At 50.7% G+C, this 18,673-nt stretch overlaps 1 pseudogene across 1 annotated transcript in view; it reads left to right on the plus strand.

Annotated features, from left to right (window-relative positions):
- LOC146817897 (uncharacterized) overlaps window positions 1-18,673 on the plus strand; it is a 195,554-nt pseudogene that overhangs the window by 140,812 nt on the left and 36,069 nt on the right. The window contains exon 3 of the transcript XR_014962855.1: window positions 16,245-16,389. The product of XR_014962855.1 is annotated as an uncharacterized LOC146817897 (transcript). The remainder of the gene's footprint in view (window positions 1-16,244; window positions 16,390-18,673) is intronic.

Below are 18,673 nucleotides of genomic sequence, written 5' to 3' on the forward strand. Positions count from 1 at the left end.
TACTAGGCCCAGTAACACCACCACACAGGACTCAAGAGCAGTTGCGTGACTTGGTTCTTTATCAGCAGTAATACGTTCAATATTTACAGTGGGATCGAGGGATCCTATCAGAGTCTCAATGTCCGTTAGAAGGGTAGGGTAGCGGGACAGTCTTAGTACCAACCAGGTACGGGAGGGCTCTGCGCCAGACCTTGAGTGCTGGTCTCAGAGCGGCTCGGACGTGGGGAGCCGCGACGGCGTCTGCAGGGCTCGGGTGGCAGTTCCGCTTAGGTCGAGCCGCGACACAGTCAGCAGGGCTCCGGTGGTAGGTCCGCTTCAGTCGAGCCGCGACGAGGTCAGCTGGGCTCTGATGGTAATGTTCAACAAGGTCGGGCCGCGACAGCGTCAGCAGGGCCCCAAAGGTTCGTGAAGGTCTTTAAGCACGGGGGAGCCGCGACGTCGTCAGCAGGGCTCAAGTGGTGGGTTCAGGGTGAGTCTTCTTCCGTAGGGTCAGCCGCGATCCGATCAGCAGGGCTCTTGACTCCAGGATACAACTACTGTCCTGTTGTCGGGTCGCCCCAGATATAGGACGGGAGCCCTTTGATGTCCGGACCCTTGCGCCCGGAGGGGGCGGAGAGGCCGGGTAGGGAGCGGCCAGATGCCCAGCAGGAGAGGCGCCAGGCCCCAGAGAGCTGTGGGGCGATCACACCTAGGTGTGGAAGGACGGTTGGGGGTCCCATCGATACTGCCCTCCGCCGGGAGTGGGAAGGGCTCACGTGGTATCCCCCAGGCCAGGGGTTGGCGTCTCGATGTCGGGCCTCGCTGGGACCGAGGCAGGGTAGAGCAGGGTCATGCAGGTGGTCACGTGGAGTGACGTATAATCCAAAATGGAGGAGCCCCGATGTGCATGGGACCTCGTGCGGCTTAGCGCGTGGAAACAGGACCACGCCACGAGGCCGGCTCCCACACGCGTCCCCCCCAGCTGAAGGCAGGGAGAGTCACCCATCTCCTTGGGGGTTCTCCTCGCCGAGGCGGAAGAATCGGGACAGGCCGTCAGCATTGACGTGGTCGTTGCCGGGCCGGTGTTCTACAATGAGGTCCATCCCTTGCAGCGAGATGGACCAGCGTAACAGCTTGGGGTTCTCGCCCCGCATTTGCATGAGCCACCGCAAGGGCCGGTGGTCAGTCTGGACCCTGAAGTGGGTGCCGAAAAGGTAGGGCCGGAGCTTCTTGAGAGCCCATACCACCGCGAAGGCCTCCCGCTCGATGGTGCTCCACCTCTGTTGTCGCGGCAGCAGTCAGCGGCTGATAAAGGCCACCGGTCGGTCGAGGCCCTTGGCGTCCAGCTGGGAGAGGACCGCCCCGACCCCGTACTCCGATGCATCGGTCTGGACTACAAATTCCTTGCTGTAGTCGGGGGCCTGTAGCACAGGGGCAGCGCACATGGCCGCCTTGAGAGCATCAAACGCGGTCTGACAGCGGGGCGTCCAGTGCACCGCCTTGGGCTGTTTCTTTGAAGTGAGTTCCGTAAGGGGGCCCACAATGCTGCCATAATCCTTTATGAATCGTCGGTAGTAGCCTGTGAGGCCTAGGAAGGCCCGGACAGCGGTTTGGGTTGCGGGAGGCTCCCACGCCTGGATGGCGTCGACTTTTAACTGGAGGGGCGCCACCTGGCCACTCCCCACCTGGTGGCCCAGATAGGTCACAGATCCTTGACCGATCTGGCATTTACTGGCCTTAATGGTGAGCCCGGCTCTTTGGAGAGCGGCCAGGACTTCCCCAAGGTGTCCTAGGTGCGCGGCCCAGTGGTCGCTGAAGACAGCAATGTCATCGAGGTAGGCCACGCTGAAGGCTTCTAGTCCGGCCAGGACCTTGTTTACTAACCTCTGAAAGGTCGCTGGGGCGTTCTTCATGCCGAAGGGCATTACCCGAAAGTGGTAGTGGCCATCGGGGGTAGAGAAGGCTGATCGTTCTTGGGCGCCGGGAGTGAGCTTGATCTGCCAGTACCCAGCGGTGAGATCAAAGGTGCTTAGGTAGCGGGCGGCCCCTAAGCGATCGATCAGCTCGTCGGCTCGTGGCAAGGGGTGGGCATCGGTCTTGGTGACTGCGTTCAGGCCCCGGTAGTCGACACAAAATCAGAGATCGTGGGCCGTGCCGGGGGCGGCGGCCTTCGGCACCAAGACTACCGGGCTGGCCCACGGACTGTCGGAAGGCTCGATGACTCCGAGGGCGAGCATCTTGGCGACCTCGGTCTTTATGCAGGCTCGGACTCGGTCAGGCACCCTATAAGCGCGGTGTCGTACAGGGGGGCTGTCCCCCGTGTCCACGTCGTGGACGCACCAGGGGGTCACCCCGGGCGGGAGAGAGAAGAGGGCAGCGAAGGGTTGCAGCAGCTTCTGGCAATCATGGCGCTGTTCTGGTGTCAGGGTGGCGGAGAGGCGGACGCTCTCCAAGGAGCCGTCTTGGCCCGAGGACCCCAGGAGGTCTGGTAGGGGCTCGGAGTCACTTTCACCCCCATCGTCGGTAGCCAGCAGTAGGCTTAGTTCAGTTCGGGCAAAGTGGGGCTTGAGCCGGTTGGCGTGCAGGACCCGGAGGGGGTTCCTCGGGGACTCCATGTCGACCAGGGACGTGACGGGGCTCTTCCTCTCAACTACCTTGAAGGGCCCGGTCCACTTGTCCTGCAGGGCGCAGGGGTCCATGGGTGACATGACCCAGACTTGCTGGCCCGGCTCAAACTCGACGGCTGAGGCATTTTCGTCATACCAGCGTTTCATGTCTTCTTGGCTGGCTTCGAGGTTGGCTTCGGCCAGGGCCCGGAACTTCCGAGTCTGGTTCCGCAGGGTCAGGAGGTACCGGTAGACGTCGGGGGGGGGGGGGCATTTTGGACGTTCGCCTCCCAGCCCTCCTTGACCAGGCTGAGGGGCCCTCGGACGGGGTGCCCATACAACAGTTCGAAGGGGCTGAAGCCCAGGGACTTCTGTGGTACCTCCCGATAGGCGAACAGGAGGCAGGGCAGCAGGACATCCCATCTCCTCCTGAGGGGCTCTTCCAGGCCCTTGATCATCCCCTTCAGGGTTCGGTTGAACCGCTCGACCAGTCCGTTCCCCTGGGGGTGGTAAGGGGTGGTGAATTTATAGGTGACCCCACATTGTTGCCAGAGGGATCTCATGTACTTCGAGATAAAGTTCGTACCCCTGTCGCTCACCACTTCTCGGGGGAGCCCCACCCTGGAGAAGATGCCCATCAGGGCCCGGCCCATCACTGGAGCTGTCACAGTTCGGAGGGGGACGGCCTCCGGGTACCGGGTGGCGTGGTCGAACAGTACCAGGATGAAGCGGTGGCCCAGGGCGGTTCGGGGGTTGAGGGGCCCCACGATGTTGATTCCCACTCGTTCGAACGGGGTGTGGACGGCTGGAAATGGTTGTAGGGGGGCTTTCACTCGTCCCCCAGTCTTCCCGCTAGCTTGGCAGGTCGGGCAGGACCGGCAGTGCTGGTCCACGTCTCTTCTCATTCGGGGCCAATAGAAATGGGTCACGAGGCGGCTGTACGTCTTGTCCCGCCCGAGATGTCCGGCGAGGGGCACGTCATGTGCCAGGTTCAGGAGGAACTCTCGAAATCGGAGGGGGACCACCAGCACCCGGCCGGCCCCTAGTTCGGCGACTTTCTGCTCGCTATATAACAAGTCATTGTCCCAATAGACCCAGTGGGTTCCCGTGGGGTCCCCCGCAGCCTGGGCGGCCGCCTGCTGTCGGGCCCCCTCGAGGGACGGGCAGACCTTCTGCTCTTGCTGGAATTGTTCGCGGGTGGGGCCCCCGTCGTGGCGCCACTGGGCCAGCTCGGGGATCTCGCTGAGGGGTCGGCCTTGTCGGGAGAAAGTTCGGATGGCCCGGCCTCCTCGCCAGGTTCCTCCGTGCCGGAGGAGGTGGATAGTTCGGGCCCGTCGGCTTGTCGGGGGCCGTTGCAGCGGCTGGTTGGGCGGTCATGGACCGAGTGGTGGCTCAGGCCCACTCTGGTAGTCCTAGCATCCCCAGATGCTCTCGGCGTTCCACCTGCGCCCAGGGTGAGCTCTCTAGGTCGTTCCCCAGGAGGCAGTCCACCGGGGCGTCGTCGCGGACCGTTACTTTTAGGGTGCCGGACACTCCTCCCCACTCGAAGGGGATTCTGGCCATCCGGCACATGCTCTCGGTGTTGTCTGCGGTCCGGACAGGGCATAGGACATGCGGCAGGATTTGTTCGGGGGTCACCAGATGGCAGCGGACAGCGGTCACACTGGCCCCAGTGTCCCGGAGGGCCTCGGCCTGTCGCCCATTGATGGTGACCCACTGTTGGTACTTCTGGGTGTTGCTTGGGATGGCGGCTCGGGGCACCATTTCTCGGGAGCCCAGGCATACAAGCGACATGGCAGCTGGTTCCCACTCGGGGACCCGTCGTTGGGGTTTTCCTCCTCGTCTTCTCCCTCCCCCAGGGCTGCGGCGGCTATTTGTCGGGGGGGGGTGGCCCTGTGGTCCCGTTCCGTCGGTTCACGGGGCAGGCCGGGTCACTTGCATAGTGGCCGGTCTGCCGACATCCGAAGCAGGTCACTGTCGGTCGTGGTCCAGGCCGTGCGATAGGGGTCCCCCTTCGGCCCTGGGTCGGGGAAGCGTGGTTGGTTGCTTGACCTCGTGGCGGGCTTCTGGGCGGCCCGGCCGGGAATTCTCGACTGCGGTGGGACCCCCCTCCTCCGCCTCGCTGGCGGGGAGGTCCCGTGGTACTCCGTGTGTAGTCCCCCACGGGGTTCCGGGGGACCCGGGTGTTGACCCATCGGTCCGCTTCGGCGGCGAGCTTCCGGGGCTCGGTCAGTTTACTGTCCAGGAGGTGTTGCCTTAGTTCCACAAAGCAGTTGTTGGCGAGGTGCTCCCAGACAATGAGGTCGAACAGTTCATTATACAAGGTGACCTTGCTTCCTTTTATCCATCCTTCCAACGCTCGGCTGAAGAAGTCCACGTACTCGACCCATGTGGTACCGGGGAGCTTCTTGCAGTCCCGGAAGCGCTGCCGGTACATCTCGGCCGATAGACCGTAGCGGGTGAGTAGGGCTTCTTTCATGTGGTCGTATGAGGTCATCACCGCGTCGGGGAGTTGCAGCAGGGTGTCCCGGCCCTCGCTGAGGAACCTCCCCCATAGGCCGGCACCCCAATCCTTCCGGGGTACCCGATGGGAGGTCATGGCTACTTCGTACGCTCGGAACCATTGCTGGATGTCGTCATTTTTATAGTACTCCTTGACGACATCCTTGGGGATGTGAACCTTTGGCTCGGTCAGGGGCAGAGCGTCCCGGGCTCCGGGGTTGCTGGTCTCCCCAGTTTTAGCTTTTAGTTCAAGTTCTTTAAGGCTCCTCTCGTGCTCGAGGGTTAGCCGTCTCTCCTCTAGTTCCCGATGCCTTTTCTTTTCCTCGATTTCCTCTTGCAGCCGTAGTTGCTCCAAGGCTATCTTCTTCTCCGCCAGTAGGAGCTCACCGTCTAGCCGGAGTCGGGCGAGGTCCATTTCGTGTGTCCGGACCCTTTCCCGTTCTCGTATTTCTTCGTGGGAAAGGCTGGTGTCTGGGACGGTTCGCTCCCCATCTGTCGGGGTCGTGGTCGGCAGGTTTCCGTCCTGGGCCGAGGTCCCTTCGGCTCGGGGTGGAGGGGTCTCAAGTTCTGCCCAGGCTTTCAGGGCTTTCTGCATTTCCTTTTTGGTGCCCAATCCTGTGGTTGGGATTCCTTTGTCCTTGCAGAATTGTTTGAGTTCTTTGTGGGTGTATTCCTCCAGTTTCTCCAACTGGAAGGTTGCGGCCACGGTTGCTTCTTGGCCATCCATGGTTCCCTTTTTCTTTTCCCGTCTGGTCAGGTAGTGGGTGCGTTACTTGCCTGCACGATTGCGTCTGGCTCGGATCCCGTCGCTGGCCACCAAATGTTGGAGGGAGGCCCACCGGGTCGTCGGGGAGACTATTCCGGGGCACCTTCCTACCGCAAAGTTATAGCCGAGCGCCGCTGAGAAGCCCCCTCGGGGAGGTCTTTCTCCTAGGATCGTACTAGGCCCAGTAACACCACCACACAGGACTCAAAGCAGTTGCGTGACTTGGTTCTTTATCAGCAGTAATACGTTCAATATTTACAGTGGGATCGAGGGATCCTATCAGAGTCTCAATGTCCGTTAGAAGGGTAGGGTAGCGGGACAGTCTTAGTACCAACCAGGTACGGGAGGGCTCTGCGCCAGACCTTGAGTGCTGGTCTCAGAGCGGCTCGGACGTGGGGAGCCGCGATGGCGTCTGCAGGGCTCGGGTGGCAGTTCCTCTTAGGTCGAGCCGCGACACAGTCAGCAGGGCTCCGGTGGTAGGTCCGCTTCGGTCGAGCCGCGACGAGATCAGCTGGGCTCTGATGGTAATGTTCAACAAGGTCGGGCCGCGACAGCGTCAGCAGGGCCCCAAAGGTTCGTGAAGGTCTTTAAGCACGGGGGAGCCGCGACGTCGTCAGCAGGGCTCAAGTGGTGGGTTCAGGGTGAGTCTTCTTCCGTAGGGTCAGCCGCGATCCGATCAGCAGGGCTCTTGACTCCAGGATACAACTACTGTCCTGTTGTCGGGTCGCCCCAGATATAGGACGGGAGCCCTTTGATGTGCGGACCCTTGCGCCCGGAGGGGGCGGAGAGGCCGGGTAGGGAGCGGCCAGACGCCCAGCAGGAGAGGCGCCAGGCCCCAGAGAGCTGTGGGGCGATCACACCTAGGTGTGGAAGGACGGTTGGGGGTCCCATCGATACTGCCCTCCGCCGGGAGTGGGAAGGGCTCACGTGGTATCCCCCGGGCCAGGGGTTGGCGTCTCGATGTCGGGCCTCGCTGGGACCGAGGCCGGGTAGAGCAGGGTCATGCAGGTGGTCACGTGGAGTGACGTATAATCCAAAATGGAGGACCCCGATGTGCATGGGACCTCGTGCGGCTTAGCGTGGGGAAACAGGACCACGCCACGAGGCCGGCTCCCACACATAGATATAAAAAACATATTCAAAATGTATCTATTTTAGTTTTTCCTTGCTCTCTTCTAAGTGAGGAAGAGTAAGTAAGTCTAAGTTCATAGAATTTCAATAAAGTACATTTTGAACATGAAATACAAAACCCTTTTAATTCAGAGTGGGTTAGTACACCATAGCTTTTCAAGTATTACACACACCTCCCTTTGTTACGGTCTAGTGGGAGTTATACCTTTTTTTTAAGACTTGTTAGATACTGTAATTGCATTGTCCTCAGCTTGGCAGTAAATATAAGACCCACAGTGCTTATGTCAAGCTTTGCTGGCTGGGTTGCAGTGGCACAGTTACAATCATCATCGTCAAGCTCAATTTCTTATTCAATCTTTCACATCCAAGCACAGAACACGCCTGATGTTGAGGGCGTGTTCCCACAGTTCACTATGAGTGTTATCCTTTCACATAAAGAACTTGAGTAACAACCATTTTGGTAACCATAACATTCTTTCACATAATTGACTGAAGGAGAACACCTAAACACGTGAAGTGGCTTTGGCGGAGTCCAATTGGGTGGAGATCCAGTTGACTGGATGAGTAAAATTTCTGGGGAAATTGTTTGTAATAAAACTGGGGGTCACAAGCTTGATCATGTCCAAGTGAGGGGTCAGGCTTAATGGACATGCCTCGAGTCAGGTCTCAAGGTATATCAAGTCTTTTTGTCTTTGGCTGACACTCTGGAAGAACTTAGTTGTAGAGAGCGCCTGTATGTTTATGCTGGATGGCTAATATTCCAAAATGGCATGCTCAGTGCCCCTTGGCTTGTACCTTGATGTAGTGATGACGACCTGTCACGTGCTCTGTCACTGTCATATAGTTTGGGAGAGTCTTCAGAGTCCTCATAAACTTCAGAGTAAAGACCTTGATAGCTCTTATATGCAGACACATTCTCTTTAATGTGGATAATCCTTTTGACAAAACCTTTGCATTTCTCTGGGTAGTTTCCCTGAATGATTAAGCTTTGCTCCTGGGTATTGCATGAGATTTCCTACCCGGATGTCTGAGATTCTGGTGCATCTCCACTACTTCACCTTGTTATTACTCTACTGGTATTTGATCGCCGTTCCCTCTGTCAAGGGAGAAGGGTAGCTGGATGCCAGGATGAATGAGCAGAGATGTTGACGGCAGTGAGACTTGTCATGACAACAGCAGCCAGGAAAGTGTGTGTTGCCTCTTCTGTGGGAGTATTCAATATTTCATTTCTAGATACAGAGAGTATTTGTCGACAACTATTGGCAGCTATCTCTCATTGGTGGTGACACAAAAATCAGCACTCATTTTTTCCAGTAGCTGTTTTGAAAACTTATGTGATGATTTTTCTTCCAGTTCTGTTGCCTAACACCTAGAAGCACATTGTCACCTCGCTTTCCACCAAAGCATCAAATCCGAGAGCAGCACCCTCTTGTAGATTGAGGACTTGATCACCGCTAGAACCTGGTGTCTGACATATGCTAGCTTAATGGTAGGAAGAGGCAATGTGTGAGGTATCACAATGCAGGGCCCTGAATAACAGATATGTCTCATACATAACATAACTGGGGTATTTGTAAAGCAGACAATTCACCCGTGGCGGGGAGTGGGAGGGCTTATTGTTTTGGGCTGACAACAATTATTTATTGTTATCTGACTCAATGGTTCTCATTGTATGGTTCTCAGAAGAATGACATTCTCAATGGATTGACTTAGATTTGAAGCTTTGACCTTGGGAGCAAATACATACCTTTGTAGTAGATCCATTAGTGCACTGGGTCACCACAACTAGCCTATGTTTCTTTCCAAGTGGTGATGATAACTGTTATCATCTTCCTGGCCCTTAGTGTCTTCTTCTCCATTTGCTGATCAGATGTTTCTGAGATGATGGTAAGCACCAATCTACCCTTTTGTGTGGGTTCTAACTGACTCCTCCAGCTTCAGGGCTGTAATACAGCAAATTTGGTGATTGGCTTCACTTGCTCTTCAATACTGTCCACCTCTTATGTTCCTCTGATGAACCTATCTAGGATGCCTTTGGGAAATCGGCAGGCTTATCTGTAGGCTTATTGTTGGACCTGGCTCTTCTTACAGGTTTACCCGACCCCCCCCCCCCCCCCCCCCCCCACGTTTTGCCTCCTATTTTTTCTGACTTGTTTTGGTTGGCTTTAGGACTCTGGGCACATTACCACTGCGGATCAGTGCTAAAGTGCATATGTACTTCGGATTGGTTCTCTATAACTAGCATATTTGAATTACTGGTAAGTCCCTAGTAAAGTGCACTATGGTTTCCCAGGGCCTGTAAATCAAAAGCTACTAGTGGGCCTGCAGCACTGGTTGTGCCACCCACATGAGTAACCCTGTACATATGTCTCAGGCCTGGCATTGCAGTGTCTGCATGTGCAGTTTTTAAACTGCTATGTAGAACTGGCAAGTTCACCCACTTGCCAGACACAAACCTTCCCTTTTACTACATGTAAGGCACCCCTAAGGTAGGCCCAGGGTGTCCCCCATGGGTCAGGGTGCAATGTATGTGAAAGGTATTACATGTACGTGAAAGGTATTACATGTACTGGTATGTTTTACATGTGCTGATAGTGAATTACTGATAATTATGTTTTTCTTTATTGCAAGGACTATCTCTCCCATAGGTTATCATTGGAGCTGCCTTGCAACATTTTGCAAGTGTACCTATCAATTGGGAAGAGAGAGAGATTTGGAGTTTGGGCCCCCAACTCAGGATTTAAAAATACATCTTTTAGTGAAAGTGGTTTTTAAATTGTGTGTTTGAAAATGCCTCTTTTAGAAAGTGGCATGTTCTTGCTTTATCATCCTGTGCCTCTTCCTGTTGTGAATCAACATCTGGTTCAGACTGACAGATGGGTTGTTTGTGCATTCACTCTAGGCAGTCACACAAAGGGAGTTGAGCTGTGCCCTGCATATCCTGATGACCCATCACCAGGCTGATGGGCATTCCTAAGCTAGAGTGGTAGGAGGAGTTGTCACATACATCTGAATAGGGCTATGCCTGGCCTCTCACAATGCTGTCTTCAGCCCCCTGGAGTGTGGCTGGAGATAAGACCAGGCAGGACAAGAATGTGTGCACTGCAAAGGCAATCATTTGAAGAATGCCTACTTCAAAGGCCAAAAGGGGTATAAGTATTGGACCTAAAACCGCAGACTTTTAGAACCCTTCCGGAACGAGAGGAGACTCTGTCAAGGAGAAGAGCTGTAAGGAGGAGTACTACCCCTTTGCTGTGTGTTGCTTTGCAGTGGTAGCTTGGAGTTGCTGCTTCTGCTTTGGAGAGGAAAAGGACTGGACTTTGCTGTGTATCCTGCTTGTGAAGTTTCTCAAAGGGCTTGTGCCTGCTTGTGTCCTGTTGGAAGTCTCAGGGTCATCAAAGACTTCACCTACAGCACCTTGACTCCATTGCTGGTAGTTCTGAATTTGCCAAGTGGCGTCAAATCCAGTTCTGGGCCACTGGAGGTGTTTGCTGGGCTGTAACTTCTAGAAAAGGATTCCCGAAGCCATCACAGTGACCGCTCACTGGGTGAGCTCAGCACCGATCTCAATGATACCGCAACCCTAGTCTCAGCGACGACGACGCTTCACATTTGTCAGCAACAAGGCTGCTTGCACCGTGGCTGTGGACACTGACTTCTACAACCACACAACCCTACTTTTACCGACGACACCGCTTCGCACCGTCACCGACTCCACTGCCTACACTGTAGCCGTGGTCACCGCCCTCGACGGCACCATAGCCCATGGTCTGCCGACGACAGCACCACCGACTCTGACATCGTCACCTGTCGCCGCTGCCTGCACTGAAGCCCATCTCACCGCCTCGTGAGGAGCACGAGATACCGACCGTGACAACATCGCATCCCTGGGTCAACCGACGACCGTGCTGAACAGACGCCACGCCGCTGCCTGCACCGAAGCCACGGACACCGTATCGTGAAGTGCACGACACACCGCCTGCGATGACACAGCAGTCATCAGCGCTCCTGACTTCAACTTCATGGAGTTTGATCTGCAAAGCGTGTGACATCAGGTGCTCACCGACTTCCGTACTGACATGCAGCACCGATGCCGCTCAACTCAAGTGACGTCTCACTTCTACACTTCACCACAAGGTCCTCGAGGCCTCTTCAAATCCAAGATACTGCGGGTCTTCCCAGACACTGTAACCAGCGCTCGACTCCATCCAGGTCGGACTGAACTGTTAGATTTGTTGGTCACAATTCCGTGATAGCCCTGTTTAGCGCTATCAACTTCAAGGAACTGTATTTTTGCTTTATTCTTTACAAAATCATATATTTCCTTGTGTATGTTGGATTTTTGTCATTTTGGTTTTGTTTAGATTAAATAAATATTTGCTATTTTTCTAAACAGGTGTGGTGTCCATTTTGTAGCGTTTTCACTGCGTTACTGTTTGTGTTATGTATAAATACTTTACACATTGCCTCTTACATAAGCCTGACTGCTCGTGCCAAGCTACCAAGGGGGTGAGCTGGGGTTATCTTAGCTGTGTAATCCCCTTACCATGACTAGAAGGTAGGGTCCCTACTTGGACAGGTGTATACCACTGCCAACTAGAGACTCCGATTTCTATCACTTATCCATGGCAAGTTGGTACTCTATAACACAACAAGGCACTGGGAGATTCCAATGACTTAAAGGGTAAGAGAGGCTGAAATGTGTAGAGTATATCCTCCCTACAAGTAACTATATCCACGAAAAAATACTCTAACGGACCTAGAGAGGGATCCAGAAAAAACTAAAGAAAAGGGGGAAGTGAAAACTCCTGAAAATAAAGGTTGTGCCTAATACAACCGTGGTCGTGGGGGAAATAAGTGTTTCTTTAGGTTACCCTCACACACCCTAGTGGTGTCATGCTTCATCATCGGGTCACCCAGACCCCTAGAAGTCCGGGTGGGCTCGACCACAGTATTGGGAGTGCTTTTAATATGTTAAAGACAGAGGGGGTTAACTAAATAAAATACCTCAGGCAGATCCCCGGTTTCCCTTTATTTTTGGGTCTGTCCTAGGACCATAACACTCCTATAAGACCCATTTTTATCTTTTTTTAATTACCCAGACAGACCCAAAAATAAAGGGAAACCGGGGATCTGCCTGAGGTATTTTATTTAGTTAACCCCCCCTGTCTTTAACATATTAAAAGCACTCCCAATACTGTGGTCGAGCCCACCCGGACTTCTAGGGGTCTGGGTGACCCGATGATGAAGCATGACACCACTAGGGTGTGTGAGGGTAACCTAAAGAAACACTTATTTCCCTCACGACCACGGTTGTATTAGGCACAACCTTTATTTTCAGGAGTTTTCACTTCCCCCTTTTCTTTAGTTTTTTCTGGATCCCTCTCTAGGTCCGTTAGAGTATTTTTTCGTGGATAAAGTTGGTACTCTACTCTAAGGTGGCACTCTTGCATCTCCAGAACATACTCCTCTTTTCTTGGTGAATATTGGGTTAGCCCGTGGAGTAGAGTAATCAGTAGCTATTGATCAATGGCTTAATTGAAGGTGTGAACAAAGCAAACACAAGGAGATGATGGACGGCGCACTGAAACCTTTCTGACACTCACCCCCCAGTCACAGATCTGGGTTGAATCCATCACCGTTCTTTAGCTCACTACGCCACCCCAGTTCAGACCCAGCTATATGCAAATCAGTCTTGACCCTGTGCCTCATGGGAACAGTCCAGCCCAAACTGCCAAGCCAGGTCTTCCCTGGAGTGGAAACAAGCATTCTGGGACCGGTTTAAGGGTAACACCCCTCATCAGCTAGGCTAGCTTGAATCCAGTGGCAAAGTGAGCAAGGGACCCACGTCAGGGCATTCCCTGACAACTTAAAGTGAACAAAGCAAACACAAGGAGATGATGGGCGGAGCGCCAAAACTTTTCACACACTCCCAGTCACAGATCTGGGTTGAATCCATCATTGTTTTTAGCTCACTTTGCCACCCATTCATTTTTTCTCAGGTGGACAGTTAAAATTTGCTTTTTTATCATCTCAAAAAGACATTACTATCCTGAAAGTAACCAATATCTCAATACCTTCACTTGCCTCTCGTTTGCAGTTTGAACAAGGCTGGCTGGCTTTCAAGCAGCTCTTCCCAAAACCACCATCTTGTCTGGCCCGGAGACCAGTGGCGTAAAATAATGATTGAGCCATTTGAAGATATTGAAATTCTATAAAGCTGTTCTTTTTCCATAGGCTATTTTTGTTGCAGCACCTCTTTTGGGGAGCTTTCTCCATTTAACCTGAACATTGGCATATGTGAGAGCTGTCTTTATGGAGATGCCTATAACCTAGGGTTATATATGAGATTAAACACTTTGTTCTAGTTTTCTAACACATGTATTGTTGCTAATTCATTGCTTTTTGTTTTGACCTTAAAAACGAAAATGGATGGATGTATATAAAGCCAGATCTATTCCCAATTTGGTTTTACCTTGTGTGGATGCTCAACAACGCTCTCAACATTGGCTGGCTTTTCCTGTGGGATTGAGAATAAGTCTAAACTGTGATATATCTAAAGGAGTATTCACCATTTAAAGTCATAACAAAAAAAGCTATAAAATGTTCTCAACCAGAGAAACTGAGATACGTCTTGCAGAAGAGGATGCAGACATTGAGGGTGGTCAGTGGAGCTCTGGTGAGGATGAACTGCTCCTATCGATTACTGCCATCCTATACAATGTGCCAAATACTTACCGTCATCTTTGTTACTCTGCTAAACCCCTGTGCTCTATTACCTACCACCTTAGGTGTGTATAGTTTCCACTAAGCACCGCTTGACATACACTTGGGCCTCCAGGAATCATATCACTACACCAGCGACAGCCAGAAACAAGTACCCCACTGCCAACATTGAGTAGGAAACGGCAAGCCCGACCCTCAGCAGAGTCCCTCTCTCCACGCCTACCTTGCCAGACCAGGAAAAAGAAAGCACAAAAAAAGCTAGATAGGTTGACTAGGCTTATCTGAGTCTGATGAGTATCATCCTGTGGAGGAGCAGGTAAAAACAGCAGGGTGTTGTGGGACCACCATGGTCCTGGATAAGAGGGAGGACTTGAGGGGAAGAACATAGAATTGTGTAGGGAGTTTTTGGGGGTTTTTCTTTTGCTTGGTGAAATGGTCCCTTGAGGCACACAAACATTTGGAAAGGACTCGGACTGAAAAGAATTGACAACTGACACATTGTGGAGGCTTGTGGTTAGCTGGATAGGTGGAGAGGGGAGGGAGACTGGGGGAATCAACTGACACAGAAGGGAAAGATTGAATGGAAAGTTTCTAGATGGCACCTATAAGGGATACTTTTAGGTGGTAACTCCTCGGATCTTTTTGATGAACATCACTTTGATATTGTAAGCAGAGTGACCAAAGCCATGCAGGTGAATGTATTCGCTCTGGGGTGGTGGAGGAGAGGCCCTGTATCGCCATTCACCTACCCTCAAATACAAACCTACACCACAAAATATAAGTATGCAGTTTCTCAAAATACATGTGAAATTGTGTATATGTTTTCCCCATAACACAGCAAAGCTGAACGTAGAGCAGAAATTAAACAGGTTATGGTGTATTTGCAGTAGATAAGAGTGACGGTCACAAAATTAACTCTGACTTCAACTCTTAACCCAAGTCTCTGAGACTCGGTACGTGGACTCGAGTTCCCAGCAATGCTCGTATAAAGGGATGGGTGACTCCTCTCGAAAACACAGTTTACTTAATGAGGTTTGCATTAAGAAAGATAGGGATGGGTGGAAATGATGCTGCCTGGGGTGGCATCTGCCGATCTGTCATCATAAATTGCCTTACATGATTTTGATAGCACATTATTCGTGCAGCTGCTGAACGATGCATGTGGTTCCCCGAGGGAGTGAAAAGGAAAAACGAATATATGTCGTTACTACGCATTCCTTTGCAACGCATGCCTTTACCACGCATGCGTTACTACGGAATGATTTTTCTACGCATATCCTTTACCTCGATTATTCCTTTACCACGCTTTTTTTTTGGGGGGGGGGGACCCCCCCCAAGCCCCCTTTTTCTTTTTTTTGCCTTTTTCTCATGTCTTCGCCGACACTAAAAAAAGGACTGAATCGGATGAGGAAGAAGACGTTCCGTGAAGACTTTGCTTGCGTGGTTAAGACGGTCGTGGAAGCAATGGTTCAAAATTAATTCCATCTGAATTTTTAATGGCATGTTAGCCCATTTTTCCTTGATAAAATCAATGGGTTTTTTGAGCAATTAAAGGTCCCTTTATCAAAAATGTAAATAAACATAGTGATATTCCTGGAGAAAAATAAACACCCCAGGAAATGTCCTTCTTACTACCTAATATCCTTTGATTAACACTGGTGTTTTTGAAAGCCTTGAGTAATAGTTTGGCTGGGATAATACATCAATTGGTTTCCCCCATGCAGCATGGATGTATCCCTAGTAGATAGATCACTGTTCATATGAATATGGCCATCACTATTTTTTGATGTAGCAAACAGCAATTAGAGGTAGGGATGGGATTATCCTAGTAAATACCCAGAAGGCATTCATTAGGGCTGCATGGGTTTTCACTAGTCAAGTTGGGGGTTTGGTTTTAGATTTTTAAAGGTTTATCCAAATTCTCAATGAAAAATGTGTTTATAACTCGTCCCTTTTTTCAAGTCGTGGAAAAAGCAAGCAGAATCCTACCAGCCTTTGCTTAATAGTAGTGAGAGGAAAATTACAGATCACATTGCATCCTTTTCTTCCGACTGGGTATCTCGCTGTTGGGACACTCCATCACCACCCCCCTTCTGGTATTGATTCAAGAAAGCTATCAAAAATGGCTGCTCACCTTGTAACTCCCTGTCATCCTCTGACACCCATAGACATCTGTATCTGGTGGCATGTAGACATTTTATACACCTCACCGCCAAGACACAATACTGCGGCTTTTAGGGAGAAGGAGGCATCTGTATCGATCTGCATGGCTGCCACTCTTTATTTGACAATGCTAGCACTTATCAGCAGATCTGCTGAATTTTCATTGGGACAGTACCAGCTCTTCTCAGCAGAGGTGCTCTTATGACCAAGTAGCTGAACTTCTTGCCCATAGTGTAGTGCTTTTGATGGAACAGTAGCAGCACTTCCCAGCTCTTAAACACTGAACCCCTGACTAATTCTGTTAATTTGACTATATAGTGAAAATGCCACACTATCTCCATGCACCTATTGTTCCACTTCTTCTTTTACAGGTATATCATTCCAGCCCTGGTGTTCCTGGCATTCATTGCCTTCACAAACTACTGTGTCCTCATCATCTCTTACCGCGCACTGTACATTAATGACTTATGGCTGCAGAAGTCTAGAAAAATAGACCTTTGACTCATCCGGATTCTCGTAAGTTCCTCTTTATTGTTAATATAAGGATTGTGTGCAGTACCACACCATTAGCTACTTCCCAGATATCTGTTGAATAAAATAAAAACCAACAAACAAACAAAATAAAATGTGCAGGTGCCCAATTTTTTCTTATGGCCCATTGCTGAATGCCAGGGTTGCCATTACTAAGGACGCTTAGTCTTGAATCCACCCCATGCTTCTTTCCTCCACCACTCTACACTTCTTGTTTCTTTATCTCACTTTTTGGGCCTTGCCTACAGGCAGCTTTTAGGGGTATGTTGTCAAAAAGGCATATTGTGTCCTGCACTAGTACATTTTTGTGCCAGCCTGTTTCTTGGCACAGACTTTCTTTCTTGGCAGTCTTATTTGCTTGCTTCCTATTCAATGGCTTTCCTCCTCCTTGTGTTTTTCCCTCCTCTGGAGCACAGTTTCTTTACCAATCTTTTAATTGGATGGCTTTTATCCTTCCACTGCTTACATATAGGGAACTACTTTTTGCTGTCTTTCATCACTGTATGGGATTGCAGGCATTTTATTTTGCCCTCTCTTCCTCATTAGCTGCTTCCACCTAAATGCTCACTCCACCCCGTGTTACTCCCTCCTCAGCCTTCCTGTATAGTTGCTATATCTTTTCTTTTTTTTCTTTTTTTACATTTATTTCTCCCTCTCACCTCAGGCTCCTACCTTGATCGTGCAACACCCCCCCCCCCCTCCATCTCTTGTTGCCCACGCCTCTGTGTTTCACTCATTGTGCTCATTTAAGAAATGCTTTTACAAAATATTTTGGAGGGCTCAGCTGCTTCAATTTGTTGCCAGACTACTCCTTTTTTTATGTTTGTGTACATTTGACTTTCTTTATATTTACCGCTCCAGGATTGGCGTCCGTTGTCTTGGAACGGTGAGTAAAAACAAAATGGATGCTGAACCATGCCATATGTGAATGCGTGGTGAAGCATGCAGGCATTTAACACAGCATGCCTAGTCGACTTGGCATCATGATGCATATGCCCACAAGTGTGATGACTTATGCCTATGTTGACTATTGTTTTGTTTTTATTCTTTCCTCTTTTTGCCATATGCTGCTTTGCCAATTGGTTTGCTGAAGGCTAGACCTATTGACTTTGCCATAATTGTTTTTTTAATTTTTTTCTGCTTTCCCTGTGAATCGCTGTTTTCTTGTGTTTCTCTTCCTCCTCCTTTCTCCTGTTTCTGCCTTTCTCTCTCTTGCTATGGGTCAAAGATGATAAAAAATCTTTATTGGTCCGCAACGACTGGTACAAATTAAACGACAGTTGAATAAGGACGATGGCAGGAAGTCAGAAAGTGGTCTGATTTAGGGAGTTTTTTCCTGTCTATCATTTCTCAGTTGGATTCAGTGTTCAGGCGCCTCTTGAAGCTAATGTAGCATGGTTGTGCCTGGAGGTGTAGACTCACTTGAACTACTTCACATATTTGGTGTAAATTTTTATGGGAACATCAAAAACTAACTATCGTATCATGCTTATTTTCTGGCATGGATGCTGGATTGTGACGAAGAAAATGTTTAGAAATATTTAAAGATACTCCCTGGGCACCTCGCAGAGGAAACAATGATGCTTTCTGTAAGTTATCAGTTTGAGTACTATAGGTTTGGCTTGAATGTTACCCTTTAGGGCCCCTATTGTGCATCGGGGCAAATAGGTAAAACTAGGAAGTACATTTTTGGGTGGTGATGGAGTAAAGTCTCTAAAACGTGTAGATTGGTCTATTTTGTGCATGCTCAGAAAACATGCACGCCACGGGCACTCGAGTGTGAAGAATTAAAACCAAATGCACAACATTGAGGAACTCAACGCTTATAGAATTTGCAGAACACAAAGCAGCTAAAAGAGTAGGCAAAAAGTTACTATCACTCAGCGCCTTATCTGTAGAGGGTGAATACTACTGTTGGCTGGTGTAAGCTGGTTATAGTTTCACAGGTACAGGCCTTTTCACTTGTACAGTTGGAAAGGAGAGGGCATACAAGCTTTCCCCCTAAAAAAGCTGTATAGTCCCCATTGTCGAATAGCTGTATAGTCTCTATCGTCTGTGCATGGTTAGGTACACGTGTTGTGTGGGGGCTGGACAGACTATGAATGGTAATTGGTGTCTATATAGGAGCCAATGCGGTGAGCCTACAGAAGTTGACAACCAGTTTCGGCTGCTACCGACCAGGGGTCAAATGTGGGGCAAGAGGAGGAAAGGGAGAGGAATAATAAGAAAAAGCACTTACATCTTTACCGCTGGCCGCCCCCTATTCTTT

The sequence above is a fragment of the Triturus cristatus genome, chromosome 6 (assembly GCF_964204655.1).
Source record: "Triturus cristatus chromosome 6, aTriCri1.1, whole genome shotgun sequence".
Taxonomy (NCBI): Eukaryota; Metazoa; Chordata; class Amphibia; order Caudata; family Salamandridae; genus Triturus; species Triturus cristatus.